Source organism: Podarcis bocagei (genome assembly GCF_964188305.1).
Source record: "Podarcis bocagei genome assembly, chromosome: 8".
NCBI lineage: Eukaryota > Metazoa > Chordata > Lepidosauria > Squamata > Lacertidae > Podarcis > Podarcis bocagei.
The window spans coordinates 54,722,256-54,744,667 of record NC_138133.1 but is presented as its reverse complement, the minus strand read 5'-3'; positions in this window follow the sequence as shown (position 1 = coordinate 54,744,667).

Sequence of the window (22,412 nt, the reverse complement as noted above, 5' to 3'; positions counted from 1 at the left end):
TAAATGAGTTAAACTCACTGGGTTGCCAAATGTGATAAACACTAGAAATAGATTCATCTCATGCTTCCTCCTATCCATTACCGTCCATTTTCTGATGCAAGTGGATGACCTAGTTAAATTCTGGTCAGAGGAGTTGTTATGGCAGCCGATTGAGACATTCCCCCACTTCCAAAAAAAAAGGGGGGGAGGGCGAGAAAGGTGTCCTCTTCCATCCAAGCTCACACAATTCCATATCTGCTCACCAAAACTTTCTCACCCTAACAACCACCTCAAGAGGTTGTTGTTTTTATTCCACAGAATAATGTTAAGGAAAGTTTCCCTATGATGTCAGTGAAACATCATACAGTCTTTTTAACATGAAGATGCTACTTAGATGATATTGCAGCCTACTAAACACTAGATACTTGCTTGAATCCCCTCCCACATTCCTCTTGCTGTTCACATAACCAGATGTTCGACATAAGTTAGGGAGAGATACATTGTATCATTTAATAAATAATTACCACTTTCTAATTCAGATGAAGGAATTATGATCCAGAAATGAGATATCAATTGAGAATTGAAAGAGATTACTGGGATCTGCTTTCCTGAGATAACAATGGGAAATTACTTTGGTGTGAATGAATCTTCGTTTATTTTTGCAAAGACTGTAAAAAACTTCAACATTTCAAATAGCAATTTTTCTGTGGCTGCTAGCTTCCTCTTTAAAGGTTCAGTGTTCTACTGAACTGGAATCAGCACAGTGCAAAATGTGTACATCACAGTTGCCTTTTAATTAACCCCATAATTATATGCATGGCTGCAGAAGCGTAATTAATATAAGCATGCCCCATCTGTCCCCAGCACACTTGCAGTTTTAAGGAAATTAGATTATTTGAATGCTTTTTGCACTTTCTCTGCTACTGCTATTAGCATTCCAAATACACTGATACAAATTTAAATGGAAATAATGTGTTTCCATCCTTCTGCTGTTTGAATGACAGTCTGTAGGAAGGGAGGAGGGAGAAAGCACCATGTTGAATATTACAAAGATGGGGCTGAAAGTATTAATTTTTTTAATCACTTACTGTAATTAGAATGCTCCATTACAATGATATATGCAATTTGTTTCATTTCTTTATGAGGCAAAGTACATACAGAGCTGTTGCAGAGATTAAAATTCTTTTGTATTGGATTGGAAGATAGTTTTAAGCATGATTTTACAATCACCTGCTGTTTGATGTACCTGAAAATACCTGAAAATTGAAGTACCTGAAAAACCAGTCCCAGGGTAGAATTCAAAGTTGAGCTAAGGAGATCACTCCTGCCCCCCCCCGAGCTTGGGGGGGGGTATGAAGGGAGGATGGGGGAAAGTCCCATTGCACTAGTGGGTTTTATTGCATTGGCTCCTGTTAGTGCAACTATTTAGTTGAATCTAGCTTTTAACCTGCCAAATAAAATGAGGTGGGTAACAATATGATACCTTTCCTTATTATGAGGTTCATCTTGTGCTTTCCTTATAGCTTTTAAGGTACTCAGGCTCTTTAATTGAGTTTTAAATCCAGACTGTAAATTCTGTTATACTTTTTTAAAAAAAGATATTTATTAAAATTTTCAAAATGTTACAAAAAATAAAAAATAATATAGAAGCAGAAGAAAGTACAAAATAAAAATAGTTGACAAAGAAGAAAAAAACCCCAAACCCCTTCCCACCGTATGAATAAAAATTCAAAATAAGAAAAAGTGACAGGAAAAAAAGAAAAATACAAAAATACATCACAAACCGTTAAAAACATTTAAAAACAAATTCATTATTTTCAGATCCTTAACTGTCATCTTAACTGCCATCTTAACTGCCTTCTTTCTTAGACCTCCTCCTCCTCCCTTTCTTTGTATCCTAGTTATTAATTATCCCAGCAAATCCTTTCCATGTTTCATAATATTCTGTCATTGCGTTACCCTAAACTGTTTTAATCTTATCTTTCTATAATAAAATAAACCTTAAAGCTTAAAACTTAAATCTTAACCTTACCAACTTCTCATAACCATAATATTCTTTCATAATTCTTTAAACATCTTTGCTAAAGCCAAGTAATTTCATTCCAACATTTTTCTAACATTCATCAATTTTATAAAACAGTTCTAATGGTAGAGAAAAGAGATACAAACAAATCCAATCTTCATCCAACGTCCCTTCCTCCTGGTTCCGGGTTTTGTCAGCCCTTATTATCCTGTCGATCTAGCCCATTAACCTGGCAACCTTATATCCAAGGCCCTCAAGTCTCTTCCATGTCCCTTCCGCGGCTCTTCTTCATATTTGTAACTGTATTTTCCCTTGTCTCCTGCTCGTGGTAGCTCCAGCTTGACAATGTTTTTAACCCTTCTCGACAGATCAGCCCCTTTTCCATGTTCAACACTGAGTTCCATGTAGTATTTAAAAGCATGTTTCAAAGACCCTCCAAAATTAAGAGCCCCCACAGTCCCAAACATCTCACGGCCCGTTGCCATATTTGAAAAGTCCAAACATCCAGCCCCCCATTTCCAAGCCAAACCAAACTTTTCCTTTCCAAATCTGGCTTTTTCCAAGTTCATTTGTCAAATCCGAAAAATCATATTCCTGTTGGGCCTGTTCTGTCAAGACACACTCCTGATTTAATTCCTGAGTGGGCTCCACATATTTCCCCACTGTCTGTTCAAAATTTCCCACTGCCTGTTCAAAATTTCTAGTCGAAGTCGCCATCCAATTCACCTTCTCATGTAATTGTTCCAGTAGGGCATTTGTTTTATAGAGAGCACACAACAAAGCTTCTGAATACATTGTCCTGCAAGGTCAGATGCCTGTTCCCACGGTTGTAATCTGTAACAGCTGCCGGCTCCCTGGAGTTAGTTACAGTTTCACAGACTCCCTCTAGGGGGAAAACTTCTATTCTTGTGACAAAGTTTCCCTTTTTAAGATACTTTGTCCATATATATTCCTTTAAAATGCAAAAGGGAACAGTGGAATCCCTATGTTTCTCTTCTTTTAGCTATCTGTCAAAAACACTTCTCTTTGGTCAATGAACTTGAAACGTCAGTCCTGACACCCCACTCCAGGATCAGGACGGAGGAAAGATACTTTACTTTAAAGTCACTTTAAACAGTCCAAAAACATCCCCCCCTTCTCCTGCTGTCGAAGGGGGGTTCCACAATTTTAAATGGTGAAATCCAATCTTTTAAAAGCAATTTTCTGAGCTCTAGTTTAAATTGTCTTTGCTTTATTCTGTTTACAAATGAACGGAAGGCTGACTTCCTGTTTAGACCTTCCCGTTCTGTACCAAATTAGAGTAGGTTTTTAAAATCCAATTCTTTCCTGCTCACTAGTCCTTATTTGATGTCCAATTATTCAAAGTCTAAGTACTCACGGGTGCTTATTTTAAAGTCCAAATTGTCCCAGGAAAAAGGCAGCGCTCTCCGGCAACGGCTATGCGGCTTCGCTCCACGGAACTAGCAGTTGACTCACAGCACCGCACCACTTCCCCCTCTTCACTTCGGAGCCCGTTAGTGGGTTCCTTAGCAGGTTGGGGGGCGCTAAAGGTGCCCGCCGAGTCCCATGGTCACAGGCTTCATCCGCCTGTGATTTTTAAAAGGGTCCCTGCTTCGCCGTAGCGGAGAAGACCCGTTTCCCGCGGAGCTAGCCCCTCCAGTTCAGAGGGAGTCCGCCATTGCCGGTGGCGCCACCCCGGAAGTCCTAAATTCTGTTATACTGCCTCTGTTGTAAGGGAGGTTTATTTGGTGCATTTTATTGCTGTTTTTAATTGGTGCTGATTTTGGGCGAGATTGCATCAATTTCCAGGAAGATCTCGCCGAAATCACACAAGATCTTGCGGAGCATGTGACAGCCCACGTGGTTTCAGTGCAATCTTGCTATAAATCAGTTCATTCTCACCTGAAACCAGCACTGGCTTCTCTCCCAGTGGCAGAGGTTGCGGGTCGGGCAGTACAGTTGGCGGTGGCAGGTCAAGTGGAGAAATGGGATGTGCTGCCTCTAGTAGATGCCGTCATGCTAGTCCCTGTGTTGTGTGCAACAGACTGCCTGATGAAATGGCATTTGCAGGGTGTTCCCCTGCTACTCAGCACAGTGAACACTTGAGTATATAAGAAATTTGAGATGGAAGAATCTGTTAATTTCAGTTCTCTCACTTTCTCATTTCCCCAATCTTTAAATGCAGATCTTCACGTTTTGCAGAAAAGTTGCTTTATTTTAGATAATTCTGTCCTTATACACAGGAATTCCAGCTCATGTGGAAAACCTGGAGGGGACACAGAGCCAGATTTCAAAACTGCCTTACTCTTATTTAGCCAGTTAGCTGAAAACATGGCCAAAGATTGCACAAAGGAGCAGATGGTGAATGAACACTTTTGAATGTCAGTTCCTGTCCCCCCACTACTTCTTCTCATGACTGACTGCTTCTGAAAGTGTAAGAATTAGAACTTGGAGACAAAAATGGGGCTTAGTCGACAGTGCTGAGTTTGCCATAATCACTGGCACACATCAGATTCGACAATAGGATACTGGGATCTGCTTTTGGCATTTGTTAATGTAAAGTGTTTAGTGAGCTCGACTGTTCTCTCTGGTCTGTAAAACTGAACAAGTGGTGATAGGTAATATCCTATCAATGGGAGACTCTGTTTTACACAGGCTATGGAATGAGGTGGTGGAATGCTTTAGATCAGGCATCCCCAAACTCGACCCTCCAGCTGTTTTGGGACTACAACTCCCATCATCCCTTGCTAACAGGAGTAGTGGTCAGGGATGATGGGAATCAGCTGGATGGCCGAGTTTGGGGATGCCTGCTTTAGATGGCCTGAATCATTTAAGAGTATTTGTAGAGGACACACACACACGAATAGAAACCTCTTTGCAATCAAAAAAAGAAAAACTAAATTAACCCTGCCGCATCAGGAAAAGAGCCTACCTTCTTGATAGGCTAGATTTCAACTTACAGAGAGTTGTGAGGGTTGTTTTTATTTTTTTTAAATACACGTTTTAGGATGTGAATCAATCTGAAATTTGAGCACCACATCCCCCCTTCATTCTACTATGTGTCCAGAGCAAGTCAGCATTGCAAAAACTGTACATTGGCAAGTACCACTTCCATACCCGTTTAATTCCAATCCATATGCTTCATACCAGTGCATCTTAACGTCATTTTCACTTTCTATCTCTTTAATTCTATCTGGATAATTAGGAGAGGGTTTTCTTGTGAAAATATAAATGAAATTCTTTTTTTTCTTTTTTCTTTTGCGCTGTAGCCAACACAACTGATGCTCATACAACTCTGATTGAGCATGTTAAGCAGTTTTTGTTTTGTTTTGTTTGTAATGAACAGATGATATTCTTGACAGCAATAATGGTTTAAGGGAAACAACATCTTTTAAGAGCTGCTTTGCACATTATACAGCAGCAAATCTAGATTTGTCATAGAGGGAATATTCCCTTTCTGGCTTCCTGATTAGCGTATCTGTACCATGCATTTAAGCTGTATGTCCACAACATTCATGTATTGCACTATAAGTTTACATTTAAAGCATCTTAGGTGATATACATCAAAATACAGTGTTCAGTTGGCCTAAGGTAACTTGAGTACTTTGATATTTGTAACTATTAGGTATTAGAGATAGGTAAATCTGCCCTGCTACAGTTTTTAAAGCCCAGAAGAAAATATACCCAAACAAAAGAACGATGCTACTATTTATAATTCAGTTCACTGATCACTTACCAGCAGGAGCTCAAGGTCAGGATGGGCATATTTGCCAATTTCAGTTTCAGTTTCTCATCTTTTCAATCTTAAATCCAGTTCTCTGCTTTTATGCAGAAATTTGCTTTGCATTTTCATGTGAATTTTCTTCCAGTAAAGTCATTTTTTCAAAGAAATGTTCTCTAATGCCCTGCATTTGTATATGTTGTTTGTATATGTTGTACATGTACATTTTAATGCATCTTTTCCCCTAACCATCCCTACTCGTCCATGAAGTTCACTGGGTGACATTGGACCAATCACATACCTCACAGGATTGTTGTGAGAATAAAATGGATAAGGGGACAGCCGCTTATGCCATACTGAGCTCTGTGGAGAAAAGGTAGGATATAAATGCATAGGTAGATGGATAAATTATGCATTTTTGTCCTTGTTGTTTCATTGGGCAACGGAATCACAAAATTCAGAGGCGTGCGAATTTGAAAGGATGGCAGTGCTACAGTTTGCATATTGATTTGAGAAGTGTGAATTCTCATTAAAATTTCTCTCCTAGCTGTAGCTCATAGCAGAGCCCATGCTTTGCACACAAGACATCCCAACTTCGTCCCCTGGTGTCCCTAAGCAGGGATGAGAGAAATCCTGTCTGAAAGACAGGAGAGCCATTTCAATAATACCAAACTAGATAGACCCTTTGGTATAGGGCAGCTTTCTATTTACTTCAGTGGCCTGCACTACTCAATTATCCATTCAACTGTTTACCCACTTGATACTTGGGCATAAGATGTCAGCCTCAATTATTATGGCATGCACTGCACCTCTCTGTGTAGATGGGCTGTTCAGTTCCAAAGTGGCATTCTATCTTCAGTGTATTGTGTGACTGTTTGACATTGGATGCACATCTTCTGAGACTCAGCCTTCTAGGATTCTGAAAGGAAACACTTCATTCTTTCTGTGGCAGCTGTACAGCCTGGCATAGGCTAGCGGGAGCTGGGAAAATGTTAGAAACCAAACAGTAGCTTCTAATATTTTGCCTCGCCACAACTGACTTTGAGAAATGTACTTCGGAAAAATTCCCAGCTGGATTTGTAATTAAGTCCATCTTCTATAAACACTGGCTGACACTCTCTAACTAATGGCAAATGCTGGAATCGGTGGCAAGAGTATGAGCCAAACATTATTTTGAGCAAGTGGAAAATGTAGACTGTCTCCGTGTTACAGTGATAGCCTGAAGGATTATTATTATTATTATTTTGCATACAGTTGTTTCCCTCCTATTTGGAGGTGGAAGACAAATCCCATTGGGGGAAATATGCCTGAATTACATAAAAGTAATGTTGCATTTCTGTAACCATTTAATTGAGATTCATTTGGCAAGACCTCATATTTCTATGAATTGATTATACCCCCCAAAACCCTTCAGAATGCATTGAAATGTTACTTAGCAATTTAATAGATACAACATCTGCTGAGAATATTTATATTGCTGTACTAAAGGGAATTGTCAGTGGAGCTATGTTAGGCATATGGACAAACACCATCATCTGCATGTCTACTTGTACACCAGTCTAATTGAGTTCAGTGGGATTTACTCTTCGGTAAGTTTGAATAGAATTGCATCAGTAATTTACTTGTTTTGGTTTGAACAGATCATCTAGCCAGATCAACAAGAGCCACCATAGTAGACCTTGACACCTAGACGATGAGAAAAGCATTGTGCTTGATCAGAAGCAGTAAGGAATATTATCAGGCAGCACAGCAGATAGAGACACTACAACATGCTCAATTATGTTTTGATATCTGTAGGGCCACACCTTCTTCATCCTTGTACTAAGGCTCATGCCCTCATTAATCTGAAGATGAAGTCTAATGGCATCTGGAGGGTCATAAGTTCTCTATCCCTGCCTTAGTTTGGGGATACTTTTTCATTGCATCCCTTTGCAATTTTCCTCCAGCAACACAGCTTGCTAAAAGAAATAATCACACACTGAGCATACAGCACATTGGTAGTTCTAAATGATTTTTATTTGAATGCAAATGAGTTGTGCAAAGATCAGGAGGAAGAGGATGTTATTTTCTTCATTCCACATTTAATTTATACTTCTAACACATGATTTTGAAGTTTTTCTTAGTGGAATGTTAAAATGAATATAACACCCAATGTTTTCCTTATGCTTGTATCACTTCAAATGAAATGCTAACCTCAGGATCTACAGTCAAGCTTATTTTCCATTATATTCCATTACACTCACATAATTCTCACTGGTGCCAGTAAAAATAACTGCACTGATATATGCAAAGATCACAGATGTGAATAATAATTACCGGTACTCGTTACTGAAATTGTTGCAGAATCCCTATGGAGAATAAGAAACAACATTTGTGTGTTCATGTCTGCATACATGCAGACGTCATTTGTATTTTTTTTTAAAAAAACATGTTTTGGAAGATATCAGTGTGCAAAATTTAGAATATATTTTCAAATAGTTATGGCTTCCATATATTCAATAATTGTGCCTGTGACAGTTTGGTGTACATCCTGGAGTGCACACAAAGCTCTAGAGTAAAGGCAGTGTGTATTGTAGAATGATGTTCTAAAGTAATATTTACACACTAGGGACCAGTGACAATCTGTTCATAGGATGTGAAGAATTTAATCTAGTCACCTGCTCCTGTCTCCATCAGTAATGTCATCTACTGGTAAAACTCAAGACTAACCTTTGGCTTCTACTTAGACCTCATTTCAGTATTACCTAAATGCTATGCATCTCCTTTGGAGTCTGCGCATCATCTTTCTCATCACTGCTGCTCCTCAGCATAATTTAGCTCAGGTCCTGCCAACACCTTCTCATAACTTCTTCAGAAGCTTAGAGAACCCTAAGGTTGACTGCTTGCCTGCCTTCATTCCTTACAAACAAGTACTTTCATTAAGGCACAGCAAATACTTTTTGTTGTGGTTGTTGTTCTTCCTAAATTGAATATTCTTTTCTGCAGCATTGATTGCTGTGGTAATCTTGCCAGTAAAGTTTGATCATATCAAACTATGCAGAACAATGTGGTATTGTCTATACGACCGTACCCTACAATAACACAGAAACTATTATAAACATAACTGCAGAGAACACTAAAACAATTAGATCTGATGGCACACATAGCCAACAACACCCCCCCCCCAGATGATAAGCACCCTTGAAACAATTTGTATGTTCATTTAAGGCTATATTGGTTTTATTATATCACTAGCTCAATCTGAGGAAGTGTTGGACATATGGCATTACCAAATTATTTTAGTAACTTGGGTTTGATTCAGCCAAAAATAATTACTTTTCAGCCATATTATTTTCCTTAGGAGAGGGAGGGAAGCATGTGCTAATCACTATTTCCATCTGAAAGCAGTTGTTCAGAAGCCCTTTAAAAGTTGTTTAGATGATACCTTTATATTTTTAAACATTTGGCTTTTAATTGTAAAAAAAACCACATTTTCTTTTAAGAATTCAGTCGTTCAATTGAATCAGACCAAAGGCCTATCTAGTCCAGAATCCTGTTCCCACAGTTGCCAGCCAGGTACCTATGAGAAGCCTGAGAGCAGGAAATAAGCACAGCAGCGCTCTTCTATTTGTGCTCCACAGCAACTGGTTTTCGGAGGCATGCAACTTTATACTTCATGAATTTGTCAAGTTCTCTCTTAAAGCTGTCTGTGGTGCCAGTTATCACTCCAGCTCCCCCCTTAAAGGCTCAGCATTTAAATTAATAAAGAAATGGTTCCATATGTATTAAGTAAATTCAGGCATGGACTTTACTTCAGTGTAGTGGTCTGGATTCCTTTCCCTAGTAATAATTATACAAGAATGGTTAACTTAGCACTGAAAAAATGTATAGCAGGTTTACTCCTGATCAATGAAGAGTTTACATTATACCAGATAATATTTGCAGTGGTTGCTCTTAAAACTGATATTTTCAGAGTGTCATCACTGTACTTTAAAGAAATATGCCAGCAAAATCTGGAGGATCCACAACAGAGTTTCAAACATCCTAAGGAAAGATCCTATTTCAACCCACCTGCATAAAGAAAGCCCACTTTCCCCAGGAATTCATCACTCTAAGAAACCGCTATGACCTTCACAGCAGAGACACAAAGCAGAGGTCAGCAAAAGTAGTCAAATCATCACTGAAGTGGTGATGCAGTCCATAAAGGTGTGAAGTGCTTTACTGTAAAGCTAATGTAGAAATGAGCTGTAAACATACCCTAAATATAGCAAGTCAGTGACACAGAAGGTACTTGAGAGGTGAACTAGAAGGAGGTCATATGTGTGAATACAGCCCAAGCAGCGAATGGATGGCTTTTCAGGTAAGCTTGATCAGCTATAAAACACATACCTGCCATCCCCAGGTGATTTTTCAGGGAGTTCTGGGAAAGGGACTGAAATAATTCTTTCATCTACATACGTGAAAGCTATGCAAAAAGGAACAGAGTCTGACAAATTTCAAAACATTTGGCACGTTTCTTAACAAAGGAAGAAAATCTTCTCTATCCCATGTGAAGAGCAGCTAAAGAATTATGCCAACTGTAGTTTTAGACAATAGCTCTCATTTCTGTCATAATAAAAAACTATTTCTAGTGGGACTGATAGCATACATTGATGCTGGTAGTCGTACATAACATTTCTACATCCGTTTGTCCCAGTCCTTCAAATGGGATATGTACCTGATATGCTTCACTGCTGTTTGTCCCCACTGTATGGAATGCAGCATCTGCCTCTGAGCATGGTTCTTCAAAGAATCTGGTGCCATCTTCATGTGTGCACTGTGACATGCTCTCATCCGTCTTGCAATGTGGTTACAGAGGCATGTTGCTGCCTGCTGTCTCAAGCTGCCAGTCACACCCAAACACTGTATGCTATTATCTCCAGATTGGGACCTCGCTTAATCCAGTATCAATGTGTTGCATATCATTAGCTAGATGTTCTCCATATTGGCTTAATTCAACTGTAATCATGCTTCCATTAGCCAGCATTGCAATTCAAAGGCGATGAATAGAAATAGTTTGCTAATAATTAATGGGATATTTTTTAAAAAGAACTTCATGACTATATGTGGATGTGTAAGGAGTTAATGGGAAAGATGCCAAATCCTTTTGCTTGACGAGACTTTAGAGCCTCATAAAGCTACTCAGATAATCATTTTTCAAACAAGGCAATTTGAAAGATTACCCAAGCTTCTTGGTTTTGTGTAACTTTCTGATTGCTTGCAGGGGAGCTCTTTTATCTTAGGGAAAGACTGCATTTAATTTAAAAAAACCTTCATAGCTCACATTTTCACTGTAACTCTTCTGCTTTGGTGGCAAGGGTAGGCAATATATTTCCGCAAAAATGCTACTGTGAAAAGGATAAGTGGTAGGTTTCCAGTTGGAATTATTACAGCATCATGTCTAACAGCGCATTGTCCTTAGTACTGCAGATTGAGTTCCTGTTCTCTGGATTGCTTAAGATAGATATATATATATATATATATATATATATATATATATATATGGCATACTGCCAGCTCCAAAGCATTCCCAGCTGATAAATTAGAATCCAGAAAAGCTATTAGAAAGTAGTTTCTCTGAAGACTGTGCAAAAAAAGGAGAACACCCACTGCAGCGATTTAAGTTCAGTACCCAAATTATAACACCAGTGTCTGCAGAAGTTGTTATGGCTTGCTAATATGGTAAATTGTGGCTATTAAGTGTATAAGGCTGACTGTTAACGCAAGCAGAAAATCAGCTCTGGGAAACTCTGAGCAGATTTGGGACTAAGTTCATGACATGAGAAAAAGCAGCCTGAGAGAAGAGATTGCCATTTATTTATTTATTTATTTTTCCTCCCTCCACTACAAAGTTTCCAAGGCATCTATCATTTCAACAGCACCGTTGAAAGTCAGAAAGACTGACATGGTAGTAGCATGGATTCCCTCCCTACCACCACCTCCAATTCTGTGTCCACCTCTTTGTCTCCATCAAAATGGAGCTAATCAAAGCTATTCAGCTGACTGAACAGTGTTGATGGAACTTAGAATCTTAGTGCTCTACTGCCTAGGCTATTGCTGTGATAGAGCAACGAAGCTAGTTCCATCCAGAAGATCAGAGGAACCTCTACCCATCTGGACCTATTATGGGGCAATATTGAGCTCTCAGTGCTTATCACTACTTAAAACAAGCATACAAAAATCGGCTCAACTTTTCTGTGATTGTTAAATGCATCCACTGAAACAACTGAGGTAGTACAAATTGATAATTTACCAGAAGAGATCTATTTGAAGAAGAAGAAAATCAATTGAGCTGTCTTCTGGGTATTGATTACTTGACTAGCATTCATATTACTACAATATAAAATGTATTTTAAACAAATGGGTCAATAGCAATGTTTACATCAGGGTGGCATGGCAAATTTGTTTCTTGTGCAGCTAAACATTCCTCTGTCTCCCCCTGCTGCCTTGACCAGCTCTCTATTACAACATGGCAAAGAACTATGCAATGGTAGTGTACCCCTGGGAAAGGCAGAAGGACATAGCCGTAAGCAGACTGGAGTGGGATTAAGATAGTTAGATCAGGACAATCAGCCAAAGCAAAGGGATGGGAGGCAGGGAGCAGGAATACTGCACACACCTTTTTCATGTTATTGCCCTCAAATCTTGAATGAAGATTTGACTGACACCATCCTTTGTTAAGGATGCTGGGAACTGTAGCTCTGAGGGGGAAACTCCAGTTCCCAAGATTCTTGGGGGGAAAGCCACAGGCTTTAAATGTATGTGCTTACACAGCTTAAGAAATAAAATGCACTTTATGTCTGATGTCATTGACTGTTGCGTGAATCTGAAGTGGGGAGATCACTGTTGATCTCAGGTTCTTCTTGAAGACTTCATGGAGACATCTGCTTGGTCACTGTGAGAACAGATGCTGAATTAGATAGGCCTTTGACTTGATCCAAAAGAGCTATAATTATTTTTGGGACTTCCGGGTTGGCGCCATCGCCGAATGGCGGACTCCCTCCGAGCTCCGGAGGGAGTCTGCTCGGCAGGGGCTGGGTCCTACCGCGCCGGCGACGCGGGGACCCTTAAAAACCACGGGCACGGAGCCCGTGGACATGGGGACTTGGCTGGTACCGTTAGCGCTCTCCCGACTTGTGAAGGAGCCTTTTTAAAGGCTATGGATCGGGTGCCGGGGAGCGGCGTGGTGCTGTGAGTCTATCGCTTCCCCTGCCAAGCGCAGCCGCATGCCATTCGTCGGAGAGCGCTGGCTTCTTCCATTGGAAATTCGGACATTTAACAACAACCCGTGAGTAATTGGGTAACCGGGTATAAAAGGAGGAAAAAAAGGAATTTTTTTTCGGATTCGGCACGAGCGGGGGGGATCTAAAAAGGAAGTCAGTCCCCCCCCCCTGATTGTAAACACGCTAAAACAAGGACTGGGAAACCAAGATCGATTCAGAAGTTTATTGCTGACAAAAATGATCAATTCCACGATGGGATATTATAAGAATTGTGCTGGAGGAGAAAAGTCGAGGGCGAGAGGGAAAAGGCAACCCCCCCCGGGAACCGGGGGGATTCGGAGAACCTGGTGGAGAGAGACGGAGAATTTGACAGCTGTCAAAGTAGCTGTCAAATCTTGAGAACATAAAGAGGATTTTGTTACAAGTATTTTGCTGGTTAATTTTGTTACAATTGGACATAAATATGGATACAAAATGTCGGGGGAAAAAAAGAAACAACAACTTGACTTTTGGATTAGAGGACACAAAGTTGCTGCAACCCCCCTAGAGGGGTTTCGGGACATTACAAGTGGCGTATGTGGAAAACTACTCCAGGATGTGCACAGGTCTTATCTCCTGGGAAAGCAGCAAAACTGAAATATTATTTTGTCTACAGAGGTGTTCACAATACAATAGAATTTTTCTATAGAAGCAAGGAAAGAACTGGACGTATGTTTTTGTTCCTGAATAACAAACCTCTGTAGAGATACAAGATTTCGGAATAAGAATGGTTTTGCAGCTGAACAAGACAGAAACCTGAGAAAGTAAGAAACAAAAGAGCTAAGGACCAACTACGTCACGGAAAGAACAATGGGAGGAGCAACAAGGACCAAGGAAAATTAAAGGCCTCTACCAGACTGGATTTTTGAAGTTAAACATCATCAAAATAAGCAAATTTAAAGAAAACCGGCAAGATGGACTGAGAAAAATTTGGCTGTGGACTTGAGACCTCCAGGCCGACAACATACAGACTGATGGACATGGGGAATCCAAACCGGGGAAGGGAGGGGGAATTTTAGAATCCAAAGGCTATGTAACCAACTTTTTGAATCTTCTTCTATCTTTTATCTTCTATCTTTCTATATAACTTTGGTATTTTGATTTAACATGTTTTGGGGGGGGAAAAGGGGGGAATTCGTGGAAGGAAACGGGGTAGATCTTGGGGGAAATTTTTTTTCTTTTTTCTATTTTGTTAAGGATATTGTAATTTAAATTGGCTAATAGGTACAACATATTAGGTTTGAATTGGGAATGAGAGCTTGTGGAACTAACTTAGGGAAAGGGGAATACAGTCGGGAGGGGGAGGAGGGAGTCCCAGAAAGAAGGTTATGAAAATAAGGGTTTAAAGTGGGTCTTTTTATTTCTTTCTTTTCTTCATCTTTTCTATCCTTTCTATTCTGTTATTATTGGAAATTTTAATAAATATGATTAATTAAAAAAAACTAAAAAAAAACAAAAGAGCTATAATTATTTTCTTACTGATCTCCTGTTTCCCAGCTCCAAACATGTCTGTTGCCAAAGCACCATGATCTGCTAGTTTCTCTAAATCCCAATACCCTTTTCAAGTGCTAAAAAAAATTCTTGAAACTAAATTGCTTTTCTTGATTAACTCAGATTGGATGGTTATGTATTATTCCAGTTCTGGAAATGGTTCAAGGCATATCTAGATGATTGTCCTGTTGGTGTTAGCTAACATGTGCCCCTTCTCACAACCACCCATGTAGTTAACCAGTGGCAGTGTTCTTAGACTAGATCAGGGCTTCCCAAACTTAGGATTCCAGCTGTTTTGGACTACAACTCCCATCATCCCTAGCTAGCAAGACCAGTGGCCAGGGATGATGGGAGCTATAGTCCAAAAACAGCTGGAGACCCAAGTTTGGAAAACCTTTGTCTAGAGCCATTGCACTTTATGATCTGTGTTTCATTGATAATTACGTACTTTATGGCAACTTGCTTTTTAACAGATTTATGGATTTTAGTGGTGTTTTATTGATTATTTTATCGGTCACAAGACTTGGAGAGTTTTATGATTAAGAAGCATATAAACCTTTCTAAATAATCCAAATAAATAAAATTGAAGGGAAAGGGGGAGAGCCTGCCATTTAGTCTGTTTTACAGCCAAAACACATTTCACCACGCTCAGTCTCTCATGTGAAGCAGAACAATGGTCCACAAAATAGCCTTGCTCAGTCTCTCTCCATGTGATCTCAAGAGCATGGGGAGAAATGCCTGAACAGAGCTAATTTGTCATCTTCTTCCTGTGAAAAATATGATGAAGTCACTGAGGCTCCACTTGAAGCTGCACAGTCTCCAGAGGAGCCATTCTATGGTTGTCATGGGGCACTAATATGAAGATCAAGATAGAGAGAAACAGTGATACAAGATGCCAAAGAAAGTGCTTGTGTTTTGTGGTTTTTTTTAAAGAAGTTCTTACACCTTGGTGGATTGCAAGCTCCTGTGACTGAATTAGCTCATGTGACCTTTTGAAAGAAACAAAGGGAAAACTCCAGCAAGGCAGAGTTCATTTGATAAAAAGGTCCACACGTAATGTAAGCACAGCAAGAACTGTCATTATCCATCCAAGGAGATGATTATGATGTGTGGGCTGTATTTTGCCTTTTCTCTGCAAACCATAAATTCTGCGAAGTTTTAACAGGACAGAAAATACAAGCCACAGTGCCCTTAATACTATGGTCTAACCTTACTTGATTCTACCTACCTACCTACCTACCTACTGTACCTACCTACCTACTGTACCTACGTACCACCCATCCTTACTAAAAATAATATATCCACCATGCACAAATAATTATTAGTGTTAATAATTATCTGAGGCCCTTCTCTATGTACCCCGTCCTAAAGAGTTGTGCAGGGTGTTGTCAGAAGAATGGACTTTCTCTGTGGCACCTCCATGTATATGGAATCTTCTCCCCAGGGAGGGATGCCTGACAGTGTAACTATTTGTTTTTAGGCACCATGCAAAACATTCTTGCTCTTCCAGGCATTTGGATCTTAATTTCCTGCTTATCTTTTAGTGTGGCGGGGTTCAGTTGGCTTTGTCCCTCATCAATTTGTCCCTTGGCACCGGGATATTCCCAGGGGAACTGAAGGAGGCAGTGGTGCGTCCACTCTTAAAGAAAACATCATTAGATCCCTTAGATCTGTCCAATTACCGCCCGGTTTCGAATCTTCCATTCCTGGGTAAGGTGATTGAGAGAGCGGTTGCCAAACAGCTTGGTAGGTTTCTGGATGAAACATCGGCTCTCGATCCATTCCAGTCCGGCTTCCGCGCTGGTAATGGGACTGAGACGGCTCTGGTCGCCCTAACAGATGATCTCCGCAGGCAGCTGGATTGAGGCGGGTCGGGGCTGCTGATTCTTCTAGACCTGTCAGCAGCCTTCGACATGGTCGATCACAAACTCCTGGACCATCGCCTTGCTGACGTGGGAATCCAGGGCACAGTCCTTCAATGGCTGCGCTCGTTTTTCTCCGGTCGGGGACAGAGGGTGGCGCTTGGGGGGAATTGTCATCGCGCCACTCCTTGGTGTGTGGAGTGCCTCAGGGTGCGATTCTCTCCCCGATGCTTTTTAACATCTTTATGCGCCCCCTCGCCCAGCTTGTCCGGAGTTTTGGGCTGGGTTGCCATCAGTATGCCGATGACACCCAACTCTATCTGTTGATGGATGGCCATCCTGACTCGGCCCCAGACACACTGACCAGATGTCTGGAAGCTGTGGCTGGATGGTTACGTGGGAGCCGGTTGAAGTTAAATCCTTCGAAGACAGAGGTCCTCTGGCTGGGACGGGGCGATATGGGATTGAGGGGGCAACTCCCATCTCTTGCGGGGGTGCAATTAGTGCCAGCATCGTCCGTTAAGAGTTTGGGTGTAATCTTCGATACCTCCCCCTCTATGGAGGCGCAGATTACAGCTATAACAAAGGCGGCATTTTTTCATCTCCGCCAAGCTAAGCAGTTGGCTCCTTATCTCTCTCGCCCTGACCTAGCCACTGTGATCCACGTGACGGTCACCTCCAGACTGGATTATTGTAACTCGCTCTACGTGGGGCTGCCCTTCAGACTGACCCAGAAACTCCAGCGGGTGCAGAATGCCGTGGCGAGACTCCTTATGGGGTCTTCGCTGCGAGATCATATTCATCTGGTACTATACCAGCTGCACTGGCTCCCAGTGGAGTACAGGATCAGGTTTAAGGTGCTGGTTTTAACCTTTAAAGCCCTATACGGCCTAGGACCCTCGTACCTACGGGACCGCCTCTCCTGGTATGTCCCACAGAGAAATTTACGGTCTGCAAATAAAAACTACCTGAAGATCCCAGGCCACAGAGAGGTTTGGCTGGCCTCAACTAGAGCCAGGGCTTTCTCGGCCGCGGCTCCAATCTGGTGGAACGCTCTGTCACAAGAGACTAGGGCCCTGCGGGACTTGACATCTTTCCGCAGGGCCTGCAAGACAGAGCTGTTCCACCAGGCCTTTGGTCAGGGCACAGCCTGACCCCCTCCTCTGGCAATCTTCACAGAATCTTGCTTAATGGTTCCCATCAATTTGATTTTAATTAATTTTATAATGAATGTTTTTAGAATGTTGGATTATTTTGATTGTTGTCAGCCGCCCTGAGCCCAGCTTCGGCTGGGGAGGGCAGGATATAAATAACATTTATTATTACTATTATTATTATTATTATTATTATTATTATTATTATTTCCTCATGTGTCTATGTGTATAACTGGTTCTTTAGGTTGCTTTATTCTTGTTTTAATTTTTTTTTTGGGGGGGAGCAAATAATAATAATAGTAATAGTTAAATACAGCTTGCATTCTGAAAGTATAGTGTTACTATTGACTATCCCTTCAAATAGCCAGTGAGTGGACCAGAGGGATGAAGTCTGTCCTCTGGTCCACTCCTGAAGCCATGCCCCATGGCTCACCTGTGACTGGTTAGAACCATGGCTGGGCCCCAGCATTTAGCACAATCGGCAGAAGAGGAAGTGATATTCTTCCCCAGTTGTGCTAGGAGATGGCCCTGATCCACTGCAGCTGTGCCCTTCCGCAACCTCACCCACTGCCTAAAGTTGACAGTAAGTAATATTTAATAATATTTACCGTATTTTTCGCTCTATAACACGCACCCGACCATAACACACACGTAGTTTTAGGAGGAAAAAAACAAGAAAAAAATATTCTAAACGAAACAGTGGGTGTATGATTTTTGTGGTTCATGCTGTGGCCACAGACATGTGATCTGACAGTGAGTTTGGAGTAGCCCAATGCAAAAATCCTGAGGATCCATGTGGATCCATGCTTTGTAACCACGTTTTTGCACCACTGCGGCCCCAGGCAACAGTGGGTGCGTGATTTTTTTGGTGGAAGATGTAGCCATGGGCATGCTATGTGATCTGATGGTGAATTTGGGGTGACCCAGTGCAAAAATCCTGAGGATCCATGTGGATCCGTGCTTTGTAACCACGTTTTAAGTGGGGAGGGAAGGAAAAGCACTCAAGGGACAAGGAGCACGCGTGGGGTGTGTGGAGAAGGATGCTGCTAATAATGAAGAAGAGGGGTATAAGGGGAGAAGAAGCACGCGTGGGGTGGGTGGAGAAGGATGCTGCTAATAATGCAGGAGAGGGGTATAAGGGGAGAAGGCTCCTCTCCTCTCCCACTTTGCTCCTTTAAAGCAAGCAGGCTCTGCTTTTCTCCCTCCTCCCCGCTCATCCCCGGCTTAGCAAGCTGAAAAACTTTGCTGCTATGTAGGAGGAGAGAGGGACAGAGAGCCTGCTTGCTTTAAAGGAGCCAACCGGACAGGAGCCGCTTACACTCGTGTAAGCGGCTCCCCTCCTATCCCGCTTTGCTCCTTCAAAGCAAGCAGGCTCTGCTTTTCTCTCTCCTCCCCGCTCATCCCCGGCTTAGCGAGCTGAAAAACTTTGCTGCTATTTAGCCAGCTGAGTGGGGAGGAGAGAGGGACAGAGAGCCTGCTTGCTTTAAAGGAACCAACCGGACAGGAGCCGCTTACACTTGTGTAAGCGGCTCCTCTCCTCTCCCGCTTTGCTCCTTTAAAGAAGCAGGCTCTCTGTCCCTCTCTCCTCCCCACTCAGCTTTGCTGTTTTAAAGCGAGCCACGGAGGAGGGAAGGAAGGGGAACCATGGATCCTCTGCTCACGACTGCAGCAGATCCCCCCCGACCACCTGTAGGCATTCCCTCCATAACACGCACAGACATTTCCCCTTACTTTCTAGGAGGAAAAAAGTGAGTGTTAAGGTGCAAAAAATACAGTAATTTATTTTATGTTTCTGAAGTTTGTGGGGTCAACATTTGCCCTAATGTCAGAACCATTTTTGACATTTAGCCCCATCCAAGCATTTCCTAAATGGAGAGACATCAGTTTTCAGTGCAGAAATGCTGTTTACCTTGCTGTCATTTTCTTGCTAACCAAAGGGGGCGGGGAACTGGCCACAGTTTGTATTCTCTAGAGTTAAGATAATAACAGACTGGATAGTTTTCCCCATTGTTTGGTTTGCTTTGCAGTATGCTTGTTACACCACCATATAATCAGAGATTGTAGATATATACTGAGCAGAATCTCTTAAACTGTACAGAGCATTGCTGCCTAAGCAACTTATTAAGAAACGTATGTACACAGTCCCCCGCCCCCGGGATTTATTTGTGCTTTCTGATTGGGTAAAGTATAAAAATCTCTGCTCACTCAACACCAGAGTGGTTTGGTTTTCAAACAAGTATTTATGGATGCACTGGCACATTATTAGGCAAATAGTTCCATTGCTCACTCCCCTCACCACCATTAATATTCAAGAAACCACAATACTATCTCGTGTTCTTTTAAAAAATATATCTTTTTTCTTTTAATCCATTTTTAATAATGATAAAATACAAGTATTAATATAATAGCTATGGTTTACAACAGCAGGTCACCATTTATTTGGGGGCAAATGGGCACTTTTGAAATTTTGAAAAGCCACAAAATGGCCGTGTGGGGAACAGTATAACACAAAATGGCTTAATAGCTTCCATATCTAAAATAGCAGAAAAGGAGACAGGAACACAAAATTCAGAAAAGATGGGAGGATGAATATCAAATGAAATGTTTCAGTGGGTATATTTATTGCAGAGGGAGAGACTGAAGTAGTGCAAACAGGAACTAAGCTGGAAGAGCTAACAGTCTTTCATGCACTGGCTCCAGCCTCCTCAATATTTTGAATCAGGGTGTCCAGGCTCCCCCAATATTGAGGGGGCCTACATCCACCACTGGGTGCCCTCCCTGCACCCCAGCCCCCACCTGGGAGCTGGGAGGGAGCTGGAATGAGCAAGGCTGACAATCGCCTTCCACGCTTTCTGCCTCTGCCAAGAGCATGTCGTGGGGAGAAGGAGGTGGAGCACAGCGCTGGGCCCTGCGTCCGGCCTTCTCCTCCTTGCCTAATGTTGTGTGGGGAGAAGGAGGTCAAGAACAGAGCCCAGCGACATGCTCTGCCACCTCCTCCCTGCTCAACGCCGCATCACAGCGGTGGGGGTGAGACACTTACTGGTATGTGGCATAGCCTGGTGTGCGAGTGCTCACGTGCTGGGCAGGGGTGGGACACATCACGTGACGCATCATATGATGCACCCCCCAATATTGGGGGGGGGTGTCAAGTTGATGGCCCTGCTTTCATGCACTGTAGATTTTAAGGGGATATTTAAAGAGGAGGGAGAAAGGTTGTTTTCTGCTGCTCCAGAGAAGCAGACACGGAGCAATGGATTCAAACTACAAGAAAGAAGATTCCACCTAAACATTAGGAAGAACTTCCTGACAGTAAGAGCTGTTCGACAGTGGAATTTGCTGCCAAGGAGTGTGGTGGAGTCTCCTTCTTTGGAGGTCTTTAAGCAGAGGCTTGACAACCATATGTCAGGAGTGCTCTGATGGTGTTTCCTGCTTGGCAGGGGGTTGGACTCGATGGCCCTTGTGGTCTCTTCCAACTCTATGATTCTATGATTCTATGATTTACTGAGACCTTTTCAGATGCCATATGTCGGTATACTGGCATCTGTAGATGACACATTGGCAACCCCAGTGCACAGTGATATAGCACTTCAAATAGGTTGGATTTTTGCAATCCATTGCTAGTGGTGAATTATTTCATGTTATTGTGCTGAAATGCCAGTTTTGACTACAGCAAAACCATTTTAATGGAAACACAGTGTAGTGCAAAAGAAGATTTCTGTATGGCTTTGGAGACGATCAGTATATTTCAACCTAACAAGCCCCACATAATTGTTGTGAACCTAAAATGTTTCTCTGAGCTTCAACGTGGAATTGTGATAAGTTGTATTTAGCTGCAATTGTATGCCATCTCAACCTGGTCCACAGGATCTTTTCTCTTCCCTTAGATTATGTAAAACTCTGCATCAGCCTGCAGAAAAATGAAGCCATAATCTGGATTCCTGTTAAAAGAATATTACAATTACTTTAGGAAGCAGCAGCAGCAGCTACTGGCCATTCCAGAGCACCCATTCGTAACCTGGAATTAAAGCATCCTACTGAGATGGCCATGCTGCTTCTATAATTGTACTGGGTAGGCTTTTGTAGCTGACTGTCAGTCATATGTGGAGAACTATTGCTTTGGCAGTCCCAACAGGCTTAGTGATTGGTAGTAAGTACTCAAAGCAACAATCTCTGTGAGTCCAAGCTGTATGGTTGCAATATAGGCTGAGACCTGAGGAATCAAATGACTGCATGGAGCCAAGGAAGTGAGGCCAGAAGCAGAGTGAGTCTAGAAACAATGCCTGAAAGCCAGTTCATGCAGCTAGGCTGGCAAAAGCAGGTCAAAGAGCATGGTGTCAAGTCTGAGACTGAAGTAGCAAGGAAGGAGAAAAGATTATTGTGGATCAGGAGCTAGATTCAGAGACAGGCAGTGAACAAGGTAGAAAGTATCATTGTAGAGACGTGTTATGACTGCAGAATCATGGGCAGAAGCTCTACATAGGGGCCAAAACAGAAGACATTTATTGACATTGTTTTATAGAGGATCTAGAGTTTCCAGATCTGCACTGTCATGGAAGGTGTTCTGGTGAGTGGCATTCAAATATAAATCCCATAGGTAGCTGCTGAGTTAAAGCTAAATTTCCAGAAACTTTCTGCATATAGGACACTGTTTCACATAATTGTCTGGAATTATAATGTTGTTTTTGGAATACTATCACTCACTCTTGTTGTCTCATAACCTACCTTCCTTACTTTTTCTTTACCTTTCCTTTCTTGCTTTGATGTTTTCCCTTATTCTCTATTGTTATTATTGCTTTTTTGTGTATTAGAAAGTAAAAAAAAATACAAAAGTAAAGACTGTCTCACAGAGTCATGTGTGATCAAAGCTTTAATTTTAGAGATATAGTTAGGGGGAGAGTTCCT